This window comes from Lissotriton helveticus, chromosome 3_2, assembly GCF_964261635.1.
Source record: "Lissotriton helveticus chromosome 3_2, aLisHel1.1, whole genome shotgun sequence".
NCBI lineage: Eukaryota > Metazoa > Chordata > Amphibia > Caudata > Salamandridae > Lissotriton > Lissotriton helveticus.
Genome location: NC_136062.1, coordinates 282564086 through 282579661, shown reverse-complemented (window position 1 = coordinate 282579661; position 15576 = coordinate 282564086). Strand labels below are relative to the sequence as shown.

Below are 15576 nucleotides of genomic sequence, written 5' to 3'. Positions count from 1 at the left end.
ACACCACCCTAGGTTAGACACTGGCTATTTGCAAATCAGCTCTGACCCTGTGCCTCATGGGAACAGTCCAGTCCGAACTACCAAGCCATGTCTTTCCCAGACCGGAATCAAGCATCCAAGGACCGGTTTCTGGCTATCAGCCTTCATCAGCCTGGATAGCTTGACTCCAGTGGTGTGGAGAGCCTGGGACTCACGTCTGAGCATACCCAGCCCACTCGGGGTGAAAATTGCAAAAAAACACAGTTGATGGACAGAATGTAGAACAATGTCATACATTCACCCCAGTACAAGGATCTGGGCCTAAATCCATCGTTTTTTTTCACTCCACACCACCCTGGGTTAGACACTGGCTATATGCAAATCAGCTCTGACCCTGTGCCTCATGGGAACAGTCCAGTCCGAACTACCAAGCCATGTCTTTCCCAGACCGGAATCAAGCATCCAAGGACCGGTTTCTGGCTATCAGCCTTCATCAGCCTAGATAGCTTGACTCCAGTGGTGTGGAGAGCCTGGGACTCACGTCTGAGCATACCCAGCCCACTCGGGGTGAAAATTGCAAAAAAAACACAGTTGATGGACAGAATGTAGAACAATGTCATACATTCACCCCAGTACAAGGATCTGGGCCTAAATCCATCGTTTTTTTGCACTCCACACCACCCTAGGTTAGACACTGGCTATTTGCAAATCAGCTCTGACCCTGTGCCTCATGGGAACAGTCCAGTCCGAACTACCAAGCCATGTCTTTCCCAGACCGGAATCAAGCATCCAAGGACCGGTTTCTGGCTATCAGCCTTCATCAGCCTGGATAGCTTGACTCCAGTGGTGTGGAGAGCCTGGGACTCACGTCTGAGCATACCCAGCCCACTCGGGGTGAAAATTGCAAAAAAACACAGTTGATGGACAGAATGTAGAACAATGTCATACATTCACCCCAGTACAAGGATCTGGGCCTAAATCCATCGTTTTTTTGCACTCCACACCACCCTGGGTTAGACACTGGCTATATGCAAATCAGCTCTGACCCTGTGCCTCATGGGAACAGTCCAGTCCGAACTACCAAGCCATGTCTTTCCCAGACCGGAATCAAGCATCCAAGGACCGGTTTCTGGCTATCTGCCTTCATCAGCCTGGATAGCTGGACTCCAGTGGTGTAGAGAGCCTGGGACTCACGTCTGAGCATACCCAGCCCCTCGGGGTGAAAATTACAAAAAACACAGTTGATGGACAGAATGTAGAACAATGTCATACATTCACCCCAGTACAAGGATCTGGGCCTAAATCCATCGTTTTTTTGCACTCCACACCACCCTGGGTTAGACACTGGCTATATGCAAATCAGCTCTGACCCTGTGCCTCATGGGAACAGTCCAGTCCGAACTACCAAGCCATGTCTTTCCCAGACCGGAATCAAGCATCCAAGGACCCCTTTTGTTCCGCTTTTGGCCGCCATATGTGTGGCAGGGTATGCTCAGATGTGAGTCCCTTGCTCACTTTGCCACTGGATTCAAGCAAGCCGGGCTGAAGACGGCTGTAATGCCATAAACCGGTCTCGGAAGCTTGTTTCCGGTCCAGGGAAGGCATGGCTTGGCAGTTCGGGCTGGACTGTTCCCATGAGGCACAGGGTCAGACTGATTTGCATATAGCCATGTCTGAACTGGGGTGGCAGAGTGGGCTAAAGAACGGTGATGGATTAAACCCAGATCTTTTGACTGGGTGTGAGTGTTTGATTGGTTCCGATGCTCCGTCCATCACCACCCCCTTTTGTACCGCTTTTGGCCGCCTTAAGTGTGGCAGGGTATGCTCAGATGTGAGTCCCTTGCTCACTTTGCCACTGGATTCAAGCAAGCCGGGCTGAAGACGGCTGTAATGCCAGAAACCGGTCTCGGAAGCTTGTTTCCGGTCCAGGGAAGGCATGGCTTGGCAGTTCGGGCTGGACAGTTCCCATGAGGCACAGGGTCAGACTGATTTGCATATAGCCATGTCTGAACTGAGGTGGCAGAGTGGGCTAAAGAACGGTGATGGATTAAACCCAGATCTTTTGACTGGGTTTGAGTGTTTGATTGGTTCAGATACTCCGTCCATCACAACCCCCTTTTGTACCGTCAGATGAAAAGATAAGCACATCATCGGCGTACAGGGCCACTTTCCTCTCCCATCCCCTATAAAAAAAGGGTTTGATATTTTTGTCATCCCTCAAACGTTGAGCAAAGGGCTCAATATATAGACCAAATAGGAGAGGGGAGAGCGGACAGCCCTGTCGCGTCCCCCTTGTGATGTTAAAGGGGTCAGATAAGACACCATTGACCAAAACACAAGCTATAGGGCTCTGATACAAAAGGCCAATGGCGCCCTCACCAACGTTGAACTTAGCCAAGGCCTCCGACAGGTACACCCAATTTACCCTGTCGAAGGCCTTGGTGGCATCCAACGTTAATGCAACCAAGGGAAGGGACTCAGCTGAGGCCATATCGATGGCTCCTATTAGGTCATATGTCAGCTCATACAACCGACGCCCCTTAACAAACCCCTTCTGATCATGATGTAGAAGATCAGGAGCCACCGTCGCCAGTCTCCTTGCAAGCACTGTAGCAAAGATTTTATAATCTACATTTAGAATTGAGATTGGTCTATATGACCCACAACAAGAAGCTGGCTTACCAGCTTTCAAAATGAGGGTAATTGATGCACTGTCCCAAGAGACAGGGGGACGATGACCATCCTGTAAAATATGGTTAAATAAAGTGGTAAGGGGAGCACTTATTTCTTGTTCTAAAACTTTAAAGATTTCTGCTGGGAGCCCATCGGGTCTAGCTGCCTTCCCTTTCTTACCACTTTGAATGGCCAACCTGACCTCCTCCTCTGAGATGTCGCTATCGAGGAGCGTACGCTGCTCTACAGAAAGGGCCGGGAGGCAAATTCCACTCAACCAGCCCTTAATATGCTCTGGATTGATCTTATTGTCATCATGATAGATTGCTTGAAAGAAATCTCTGAAAGCACGCCTAATATCCTCATCTGAGGAGAATGTGGTGTTACTAACAGTGATTGACTCGATATTATTGAGGGCCTGATCTGTTTTGGCCTTCCAGGCCAATAACTTCCCTGCTCCCTCACCATACTGAAAATGGGCTATCTTACTAGCCTCCCATTTCTGCAAAATTCTCTTATTCAAAACCGAACCCAAGTTGTCCTTCAACACAAATAATTTATTTTGAAGGGATTCAAAGGCAGAATCAGTGGAGGCCGCCATAGCGTCAATATCCAATTGGGTTCTAACAATCTCTGCTTTAATAGAAGCGACTTCTCCTTATACTGTTTCAATCGGTAGGACACCTTACCAGTTAGAAGACCCCTTAAGAAGGCCTTAAAAGAGTCCCACGCCACTCCAGATGTCGCCGAGCCATTATTTATAGTCATGAAACTTTGGGCTACAGTTTTAAGAAAAAGAATATCATCAGGATGTGAGAGTAAGGAATGGTCAAATTACCAACTTCTAGGGGGAACCTTAGAGAACCCCACAAGTTCCATAAACACAGCAGACTGGTCTGACAGATGTAGAGGGAGATAAATTATACTCTTTACGAAATCCACCAGTTTTTGACTAATTAATACAAAATCTATTCTAGACTGGTGACAATATTTATAGTTCCGAAAAGAGATACCCTGTTGGAGCCCTGACCTTACTCTCCAGATGTCTACATATCCATATTGTTTCATGGAATTGAGTAGAAAGGACCTAGATTTAGAACGCGCAAGGGGACGACTGTTAGGGGTTTTATCTAAAAGAGGATTCAATACTATATTAAAGTCCCCTGCCCAGATGATTGGTTCAGGGAAGGACAACAGATGTAAAGAGATGGACTCTAGTGTAGAGGGGTCATCTAAATTGGGCCCATAATAGCCCAAAATTGTAAATTGCACACCAGCAATGATGACTGTCGTGATGAACCATCTGCCACCTGGGTCAACCAGCTGAGTGACTAACCTAGCTTTCAGTTGTTTCTTGAAAATGATAGACACACCTCTAATATTCATAGTTTGGGATGTACAAACCGCAAAAATCGATCCACCTATGCCTCCTAACTAAAGCCTGTGACTCAATCTGGGTCAAATGGGTCTCCTGAAGTATAATGACCTGCGCATCTGAATCCCGCAAATACTGCATGATTTTATTAGCTCTTGATTTAGTGCGGAGGCCATTAACATTCCAGGAGATGGCTTTAAGGCTACCCATATAGATTGAACCAACCTCCTCCATCTAGACACCTGGGTAAAACAAAGTTACGACAATCCCCTGCTAACTGAAGATCTAATCCGTAGAACTTTACCAACTTTGAAACATAGCCAACAATTACCAATTGTGAAATGAGGACATTTTTAATTTTTACCCACCACTCAACCCAACTCAAGCCCCCGTGCCCCCCCCTCCACCCCACCCATGGAAAACCCTTACTCTATCTAACCGGAACAAGCCCAGTAGATAGTACCCTCCCCCCCGAGCTCCCGCTAAGCACTCTGCCTCTGCCTAAATAGCATAATAACGATAATTTCAGGGGAAAGATCATGATCACACCTCATCATATCTAACAGACATAACCTACAAGTTATTAAGATTAGATGAGGGATATTAAGGGAAATTAAACACCATAGCCCAAGCAATATCTTATTGTGTTTATTTTTTTGTTGTTGATATTTTATCCCTTTTATATATATATATATATTTGTTTGTTTGTTTCTTTTTCTACCTTCCTGGTTTTTTTTTATTAATTAGCCACCCCTTTTTTCTGGTTAACACCTAATTGCTATTTAGTAGCATCTAAATAGACAATAAGCAAGTGACACTAATAGAGTAATAGAGTAATGGCATGGTAGCCGAAACAAAATTTGCCAGATATTGCCCTATTCAGAAAAAACTCTTGTTTCCGAGATCATGGTAGTCGAAACTGGATTTGCGAAGAATTGCCCTATTCAGAAGAACTCTTATTTCCGAGATCCAGCAGTAACTCATCAGCTGCCTGCACTGACCTGATGTTAAACATCCTATTGTTATACATAATTTTGAGGGCAGCAGGGAACATAAGTTGCGCTGTGGCTCCCAACTTCCTAAAAGCATCTAGCCGCCTCCCAAACTCCCATTGCTTCTCTAAAGTGACCCTTGAAAGGTCAGACCTTATCTGAAACGTTAAGCCTTTACAGACCAGAGACTTCTGTTTCCAGGGCCAGATTAAGGATCTGTTCTTTTAATGAGTACGTATGGAAATTCACAAGGATTCTGCGAGGTTTAGACCTTTGAGGATTCCGTCTAAACGGATCCCTATGGACCCGTTGGATGTCAACTGCCAGTTCTTCCATGGAATGCTCAAGGCAAAGTGACTCCTTCAGTAGATGGATAACAAACTGTTTAATGTCAGACCCCTCTGAGCCTTCAATAACATTGAGAATACGGATGTTACTCCGTCTGACGTTATTTTCGAGAGATTCCATCCTTTCAGATAAGGCCAGATCTTCCCTTCTGAGCTTGATAATATCCTCTTTCGTTTGATCCAGATGGATAGAAAGAGCTGCTACTGTCTCTTCTAGTTTCCCTGTTCTTGACGTTAAACCATCTATCTTATTGACCAGGGATTCACAATAGTTCCTGATCTCTAACTGATTAGCCGCAGACTCTCAAAGCCCTTTTTTATATCAAGTGATAAGGAGGAGAACATTGCTTGTAAAGAGGCAACAGAGAAACTGGAGTCAGGAGACATTAGTACCGTATTCGAAGAGCCGGTAGGATCACCTTGCTGAGGCACGTCTTGAACATTCTGAACAGTCTGTGCCACTGCCCCTGCACTTCCTTGACCCCCCCCCCCCCCGTCCCCCCAAGGCATCTTTAAGCCCTTCATTCAAAAAAGGAATGTGTTACCTGTGCATAGTGCAATATAGGACTGCCCGGACTGGTGCCAGACACAGAAGCTCCCGTATCCCCCCATGTTAGAGTTTATTTTCCACAGGTATTGATAAATCAATTCCAAAAATACAATAATATTCAAATTGAATTTAAACTAAAATGCAATGTTTTCTCACAGCCAGCCTTTAAAGTTTAAGAACGTCAAAATAAAAAAAATTGCTCATAATCTTGAAAAGAGTACAATCAATGATTTTAATATTTTACTTTTTTGCCTAATAGAGTGTCCGTGATTACTATTGGTTTCGATTGGGTGTCTTAAAAAATATATTGCTGCATACTGATTATCTATTTCAAAAATAAATCATTCTGTAAGTTGATATTTATACCCTTAATCGTAGTGTCCTGGAGCTGAAGTGTACAATTCCACCGACCTAACCAAAAAAAAAAAATCTATTCAAACAGCGCGATCCTCAGTTGTCTTTTAATAAGGATTCTTATCTAATAGAAATTGGGAGAGCTTTCTACCCTCTTAGTACAAGGAAATAAAAAACGCCACTAGCCCTTCCATAATGTATTTCAGTAACGGCAAAATGTTGGGCACTGGTGGAGTATAAATACAAGAGGGGCAGTAGTAAAGTAGAATGGATCTCTTTAAATGTCTTGGACTAATCCCATGCAGGGACCTAAGAGCCAGACAGAGCGACTGAGTGACCTATTAATCATTTGGCCAAGTTTATCTGCATAAGTATCGACAGATTTCACAGTGACGTATTCGAGAAACCAGAAACAGATGGGCACTGGTGCAGTATAAAGTCCAAGAGGAAAAGCAAGGTGCAATTGATCTTTTTTAGATATCCTGGACCAGTTCCACGCAGGGGCATATGAGCCAAATAGTGTGACTAGTTAACGATTTGGCCAAGTATATTTGTATAAGTATATACAATTTAACATCTCTTTCTACTTTAGCTACAGTGATGATAAAAGGTTACGTTCAGTAAAACATATGATATTATACTACGATTGGGAAAAGCTTCCCTTAGCTGAAGTAAATGGGTAGAGTTCCTTATCTGACGAAGTCGAGGAGTGTCCGCATCTAATGCATTATAAAGGTGTTGTAGGCATTCTCCATATATGCAGCAGGAAAGTTGATGTCCTATACCTCAAGCAGTCAGCGTGAGTCAGTGGGGCGAGTAGTTACCTAAAGCAGTCTAAGAGCCTGCAGATATCTGAAGCGGTCTGCGAGCTGATCCATATGAAGCAATATGGTGGTATTAGACATGAGTCAGTGCATGATGGCAGACGTGAATCACTGTAGGGTATTAGAGATATGAAGCAGTCTGGAAAGTGCCATATCTTGAGCAGCCAGGAGGATGCCATGTTTGTAGGAACAGGGGGTGTTGGGGGGCATTATTAGCTGTTGCCATGGGGTTGAGGGGTCTGACTTGGAGCCACCTGGCACGTTTGGAACACCCTCGAGGGGAAGTGCAGGCAGGAGAATGCCATGTTTGGAGGAAAGGGTGGTGGGGAGGGATCACCAGGTGTGGAGAATCCACAGGGTTGGGGGTCTGACGTGGAGCTGCATAGAGGGGAGTTGCCATGTTTGGGGCAGATTGGAAGGGAGGTTTCAAGCAGCCAGGAGAGGTAGAGCCACGTTTGGAGCAGCTTGGAGGGGAGATCCCACGAAGTGGGCAAACCTATTCCAATGCAAGTCTAGAGCAGTCAGTGTGAGGGGTGGTGCCAGGGGGTTTCCGAATCTGGAGCAGCGTCGAGGAAGGGTAGGGTGTGCCAAGTCTGAAGCAGCTTAGGGGAAACGTGTCAAGTTTAGAACAGCTAGAAGGTCAATGTTCTAGCTACTCTACACTGTACATAGAGCCTCCTACGAAAAGGATCGCCATACCCACAAGTTAAATTCAAGTAATACAAACCAAACTTATCATACCATTTTACCATGAGAAACCTGTAGGAGGCACTGCTTTCTCAGTACAAGCCACCAATCTCTGGAATTTACTACCAGCCAACATTAGAAGCACCCAGGAACATATACTCTACAAAGACCGTTGAAAACAAGACGATTCACTTGATAACTGCACCACCCAGATCGCAGCAACGGAGCCCAGAAACCAGTTGCACCCTCAAGCGCAACTCTCAGCTTACAACCCACAAATCGGGAATACTCAACTAGCATACTGCTTTCAATAAGCAGGTAAGTTAAGAAGGGCTGACCAATGGTTAGCTATGGCATTATATAGTTATGTACTTGCATACATAACAGGTATGGCTCACAATAAATAATAAGAAGACAATCATACGCTGTGGTCAGCAGCAAATTGTAACTTAAACCTCTTAAATTCCTGTAAAACATATCTGTAATGGGGGTTGACCATGACCAGCACGGTACAGCCCCCCCCCCCCCCCCAACCCCCCCAAAAAAGTCACTAAATGAACAGACATGGAACAACTGGAAGATCTTTGACACATTGCTTGACACTTTGGAGGTCTTTAATATAGTACACCACTGCAGGCCCCTACAAACCTATACAATGTGACCCCTTCTTTAGATCTCACAAAGGCACTCGGATAAGAGATTGTAATAAAAAATGCCCATTCCAACATATTTCTCCACTTCTCTTTCATTCTAACCATGCCATCTCACGACCACAACAATACACACAAACTCTGACTGGACAACTCGGTGCACTAACCAGTAAACTAACCAGCTAATCAGACTATTTCATTAAAAAACTTATATAAAGGGGGCACGAAGAGCTGTTCAAAGCTACCTGCATACTGAAAGTCTTAAATCTGTGCATCTGTCCCTCACACTTCATTTATCGCGCTGCATCCCATTACACGATAACCGCACACAACATGGAAACACTTCCCACATAAGATCAAACCAAAGACCACATCCTTCCAACCATACATCCTACAATGTGTAGTGTGCTAATTAGGGAACATCCTTTAAAATGAACCCGGAATCATGGTGTGCCTTTACAGTTCTGGCAATAGACCAAACGTGTCATTACCACGCATTATTTTAGCACGCAAGTTGTTACAATGACTTGCTTTAGGGGGGCGCATTTGTGGCGTGGGGTTGACTTTTAAGTCCAATACCTTCCCTATGTTGGGCAGACTGTAGTTGGAATAGTAAACAATACTATTCAAAGTCCACTGCTTTCCTAAGGCAAGTTGTTGTAAAGACTTGCGTGCTAAAGGAATGCTGCATTACAACACAATACAACAGCCTGTGGGTGACGGGCCAAATCTGGCGCAGCCTGGGGGGGATGAGGTGCTAAGTCTGGAGCAGCCTAGATTGGGTACAAGCATGGAGCAACTAAGAACGAGGGGATTGGAGGTACCAAATCAAAGTAGCGTGGTGGGTGTCCCAAGTATGGAATAGCCCGGAGGCAAGGAGGCCAAGTCTGAAGCAGCCTGAAGGGTGGGTTACCAAGTCGTCTTGTGAAGTTTAGAGAAGTTGTGGTGGTGCCACTTCTGAAGTAGCATTGGGGGTACCAAGCCCGGTGCAGCCTAGGTGGGAGGGATGCAGTCTGGGGCAGCCTCCGGGGTGAAAGTACGGAGCCGCCTGGGGGTGTCAGGTATGGAGCCGCCTGGCTCCATACCGGACAGCCTGGGGCTGTCCGGTATGGAGCCGCCTGGGGCTGTCCGGTATGGAGCCGCCTGGGGCTGTCCGGTATGGAGCCGCCTGGGTATGGAGCAGCCTGGGTCCTGTCGGGTATGGAGCAGCCTGGGTATGGTGCAGCCTGGGGGTGTCAGGTATGGAGCAGCCCGGGGGTGTCAGGTATGGAGCAGCCCGGGGGTGTCAGGTATGGAGCAGCCCGGGGGTGTCAGGTATGGAGCAGCCCGGGGGTGTCAGGTATGGAGCAGCCCGGGGGTGTCAGGTATGGAGCAGCCTGGGGGTGTCAGGTATGGAGCAGCCTGGGGGTGTCAGGTATGGAGCAGCCTGGGGGTGTCAGGTATGGAGCAGCCTGGGGGTGTCAGGTATGGAGCAGCCTGGGGGTGTCAGGTACGGAGCAGCCTGGGGGTGTCAGGTACGGAGCAGCCTGGGTAGTGTGTGGTGTGGTGTTGTGTGGTATGGAACAGCATGGGAGGTGTCCGGTATGGCGCAATCTGAAAATTGTCACGAATAGTGATGAGACGGAAGTACCCTAGGGGTTCGAGTTGTGTAGCAGTTAGGAAGGTTAAAGTCAGAAGTATTCTGGAAGGTGAAAAGTGTAAAGCCGGCTGGAAGGAGCAAAGTATAAAGAAGCATCTGACGTTTATATCTGAGGTATGGGTGTACCGTCTGAGGCTGTGACTTAAGAAGCTACACAAAGGTGTCAGACATGAACGGATCTGGGGCTGTCATGTGAACGTGGGAGTAAACTAGGAAGCGCTGAGTATTCGATGGGGAGCTGCCCTGGAGAGGGATTCGGGCACAACGGGATGGGATGAAGTAGGGAGGTGTTTTATAGGTAGGAGATTCAGGGTGAAAATAAACAAAAAGCTCATGAGTCCCATCCAGTGTTTACAACCAAGGCAACTAGGGGCGCCATTTCCTCTTGCCACCATTCTCCCACCTTCCTGCTTTTCCCTACCTGCAGCCGCCTCGGCCTCTCCCAGGCTCCGGGCTACAAACTCCGGCTCCACTGCTTCCTGCGGACGCGCACCGGCATAGTACCGTGACGTGTTTCCGCCTCCCCACCGTGCAGGCGTAAGGGGCGTGCGGAGTCCGTTATAGATAAAATCCCAACTTCAGAAGCCTTTTGGAAAAAGCACAGCGAGCAAAAGAAACAGGCCCTATACAAGCCACGCCCACTAAAGAAAGTAAACGGATGGAAATATGGGCAGGAAGAAACATTGATGGGGTAATGGAAGTATAAAACGGGGAAGAGGAGAAGATAAAGGCATTCGGGAGGATGCGACAGAGGGATTAGATGAAAAATGAGAGCGTGGTGGGTGTAACTTAAAAAGGGAATAAAGTCGTTGGTGAATAATGGGAACGTAATAGTAGTGTGGCTAACGTCACCCTATGGAGGCGGGGCTAACACTTCAATGGGCGGAGCTATGGTAGAATCAACACAATAAATACACATATAGGGGCTTATTTACAAGCCCCTCGTGCCACCCTTAGGTCACTGTTAAAAATGACGCAAAAGTGGCGCAAGAGGCTTGTAAATAAGCCCCCTGTTACATAGAAGAAGATACTCCAATTAGGTTAAATTTAGTTTAATGTAGAGAAGAGCAGGTACACAGCCAGACAGGTTAGCAGACAGCATTAACTGAATTACATTGGAACACATAGGTAAGAATACAGTGTAAGAACTCTATAAAGTAGAATGTGGAATGAACACAGTTAAAGTGGTATGACATGTTTTACACAACATAACACATCCCCCTTGGAACATATTTGAAAAAACTATATTTTGTAATCAACACCACCCCTCATTATACAAAACAATATGAGAATTGAAAAAAAATTGTAAATAAAATTCAGAAATGGAAAAAAAAAAAAAACAAGTGTTCTTATAAGGGAAAACTTTCAGAAATGTAATCAGCTGACCATACAGGAGGCCTTTTTTCACGTCTAGAGTTCCTAAAAACATTCGCCACATTTTGACTGACCAGACTAGAAGAACTAGAAGTACTTAAATTAGAAAGTTCACCATATTTATGTAAACCTGATACATCAGATATAGGAAAATGGAGGTATTAGAAACTACATCCTGACTAATGGTATCAGGTGGTAATGAAGAGTTTGCACACAACAAATCTTCTAAATCAAATAAATCCGAGGATTTTTCTGAAGAAACTTGAGGAGGAGCACAAACTTCAGGAGGAGAACATTTAGCTACCCTCTTGAGGTTCCATACTCGTCCGTCAGAGAGGCGAACAGAATTATTTAAAACTTCTACTACCTGCATAGGTTCATAAAAGCGACTTTCCTCCTTGGGAGATTTACCAGGTTTCTTAACTCTCACCCACTGACCAACAACTAAACCAACATCCTTCACATTATGCTTGGAATTGACTTTTTTCCTTCACAAAATCCTCAGACCAATTTACCACATTGGACTTGAATAACCATCCTGGTGTAAACTTCGTTCGTGGATTTCTACCACGCATAAGTACAAAAGGGGGAAAACCTGTAGCTTCACAAATTGAAGTTCTGTAAGACCAAACCATCTTCAAAACTTGAGTTTCCCAATCCTTATTATTTCCTGACATTTGGATGGTGTTTTTGATAACACGGTTAAAACGCTCAACCATTCCATTGCTGTTTGGGTTGTATAGAGCCGTGGTTTTATGCTTGATTCCCAATCTATTAAAGTATTCTTTGGCTTTAATTGACGTAAACTGGACGCCATTGTCACTTAATAAAATAGAAGGAATGCCTTCTAAAGTGAAAGATGTATCCAAGAATTGTAAAACAGTTTCCGTATCAGCCTTACTGACTATTTTTACAAAAGGCCACCTTGAAAACAAATCCATTAACACTAAAATATATTTCTGCTCACTACCAATGGGACCCATAATGTCTATAGCTGTGTGCTCCCAAGGAGAATTAGGTGCAATCATATTACCCATTGGAGGCTTACACACAACCAATGATTTATCAGCAGTTTGACATGATTTACAATTCCTCACAAATTTATCAATATCTACATCCATACCGGGCCACCAAAATGAAGTTTTAACTGTGCGTTTAGAACGGACAATGCCAAAATGTCCTTCATGACATAAAGCCATGATGGACATACGTAAAGTCTTTGGAGGTATGACTCTTTCGCCAAACCTGATATTACCATCTCTGACACTTAAATCAAATCTAACCACCCAAAATGATTTTAAAGGATGTTTGCTATCTACTTTCTTTGGCCAGAACTCAGCTAGATGAGATTTCACCAAAGATAACTCCTCGTCATTGAGATATTCATCATCCCACTTCTCCTTCAGAATGCCTGTGCCATCCATGTCCTGAACATAGGCTACTTGAAAAGAATTCCATAATTCATCTTCACATTCCTCAAGTTGTTTTGGCATTCTAGAAAGAAAATCAGCTATACAATTTTCCTTCCCTGGTATATATTCCATTTTATAACAAAAATCTTGTAGTTTGATAGCAAGTCTGGCAACTCTTGCAGAAGTATTGATAGTACCTTCAGTGGTTAGGACCCTGAGTAATGGCTTGTGATCACAGCGTAAAATAAACTTTGTGCCCCATACAAAAGCTCTGAAGTGATTAACCGCCCACACACATGCTAAAGTTTCTTTTTCAATGGTAGAATATTTTTCTTCTGTAGGTGAGAGTGATCTGGAAGCATATGCTACAATTTGTTCCTTACCATTCAACCCAATCTGAGATAAAACAGAACCCAAACCTTTAATGCTGGCATCTGTGGTTATGATAGTTTGTGCTTCAGGATTAAAACTTTTTAAAGAAGCGATGTTTGTGATGCAGCTTTTTATGTCTTCAAAATCTTGTTCACATTCCATAGACCAAACAAACTTTGTTTTGTTTTTTAACAGTTGTCTAATATTATATGTTCTGGTTGCAAAATTTGGAATATATTTAGAACAAAATTCAGCTAGGCCAATAAAGGATCTAACATCATCTTTCCCTTTGGGAGAAGGAGCGCACTTGATCGCATCAATTAAATTAGGTTTTGGTCTGATACCGTCGCAGTCAATGACATGGCCTAAATAAGTGACATGATCACTAGCAAAAGTACAGTTAGTATATTCAACAGTCAACCCTTTTGCATCTAGTATGCTTAAAACTCTCTCCAAAGTATTGTCATGTTCTGCGTTTTCCTTACCAAAAATGAGAATGTCATCTTGGAAAAACTTAGTGTTTTTTACTGTGGAAAACAACCTGTGCATTAAGCGCTGGAAAACAGCTGCAGCCGAAGCCAGGCCGAAAGGCATTCTCTTAAATTGAAAACATCCTTGGGGGGTTATAAATGCAGTGTACTGCTTTCTGTCTTTAAACAAGGGAATCTGGTGGTATGCGGCAGATAAATCAATTGTGGTGAACCACTTAGCACCATCAAGTAAGGCTAACATTTCATAAATTTTTGGCAGGGGGAATTGATCAACTACAATATTATCATTTAAATGGCGTAGATCTACACATAATCTCAATTTTCCGTTTGTACGTTTCACAACTACCAAAGGAGAAACCCAAGCAAATGCTTCAATTGGTTCGATTATGTCAGAGGAGACCAATTTCTCAAGTTCAGATGCAACATCCTTTCTTAAAGCAATTGGTACACTTCTAACTTTGTGGATTTTTGGTACTGCAGAAACTTTTTAAATTATCTTGTGTTCAAAATCCTTTAATGTGCCAATTTTATTTTGAAACACAGCAGGATTTTTTTTTAAAAGTTCTCCTCCGGTCTTAGTGCCTTCATCCATCACTAACACTTTTTCCACCGAGTTTGGATCAAGAATTATATGTAATTCCCTTTGATCTTTCCATCCCAATACCGATGGATACGTACAATTTGCCATAAGATTTGCGATTCTTAAACTCAAATTTTAGCCAACGAAAACCAATAATATCAATCTTCCCACCATTATTACCCTCCGGGTCAATATCTGGAGAAGATAATTTTGGACCAACCCTGTCAACAAAAGTATTAAGCCAAACATCTTCGTAGACAATTGTATAGGGCGAACCAGAGTCAGCATATACCTTAACACGCACACCGCCTATGTGCATCCAACATTCAGGCTTGTTGTCAACTAGTAAACATCCATCCCTGATGTTGAGAAGAAGCTTCTTCTTCAAGACTACAGCACATTCAGAAGCTTGGTCATCACCACTAGATGTGTTGTCCTCAGAGACAACTTCCTCTTGAATACATTTAACTGTCTTTGTCCTTCTCCTGCATGCTTTAGTATAATGACCGTACAGTCCACAAGCACCACATTTACTCTTCTTACACGACTTAGCAAAAGCCAGATGTTCAGAACTTCCACATCTATAACATTTGGGAGATTCACCGCTATATCTTGGTTTTGCCCATGTTTCATTCTTTTGTTTAAAGTTACTGTTCTTTCTCGAACTGGAATTAATTTTGGCTACTACATCTTTGTTACTACTTTCAGATTTCAAGGCACTGGCACACCTGCTAAATGTCTCAGCTTTACGAACTAAGGCTAAAATGTCATCCAAACAACCATCGCCATTCATCCAAAGACGTTCTTGAATGGCAGGGTTGTTAGCATGCATTACAACCTGATCACGAACTAAATCTTCCAGTAACCCACCAAAAGCACAATCATTTCCCATTTTTTTTTAATTCTCCAACGTAGTCGTCAACAGATTCACTTTTAGATTGTTTTCTTTGTAAGAATTTGTATCGCGTAATGCCGATACATACTTTTGGGGAGAAATATTTATCTAAATTAGATAGAGCTACGGTGAAAACATTACTGTCCCCACCCCCAACAATAGGTTTATTCATCTGGTTATAACATTTAAGGCCTTGCGGACCCAAGGAGTGTAAAAGAATACGTTTCTTTTGTTCAGCAGACATTTTACCATCAGAGTCTACAGTCTCGATATAATTTAAAAAATTATCTTTCCACTCCAACTATTTCAAATCTGGTTCAGAACCTTTACACCAGAAATCTTGAGGGTTACTTAAGGAAAATGTTTGTTGACTCATGTTGAA

At 43.8% G+C, this 15576-nt stretch overlaps 1 protein-coding gene across 4 annotated transcripts in view; it reads right to left on the bottom strand.

Annotated features, from left to right (window-relative positions):
- The window catches only part of BNIP2 (BCL2 interacting protein 2), a 248240-nt gene extending 237610 nt beyond the window's left edge, over positions 1-10630 (bottom strand). For all 4 annotated transcript variants that reach the window (XM_078685227.1, XM_078685228.1, XM_078685225.1 and 1 more), the window contains exon 1: positions 10492-10630. The gene's annotated coding sequence lies outside the window, so the exon portion shown is untranslated. The remainder of the gene's footprint in view (positions 1-10491) is intronic.
- Positions 10631-15576: the final 4946 nt, after the last annotated feature.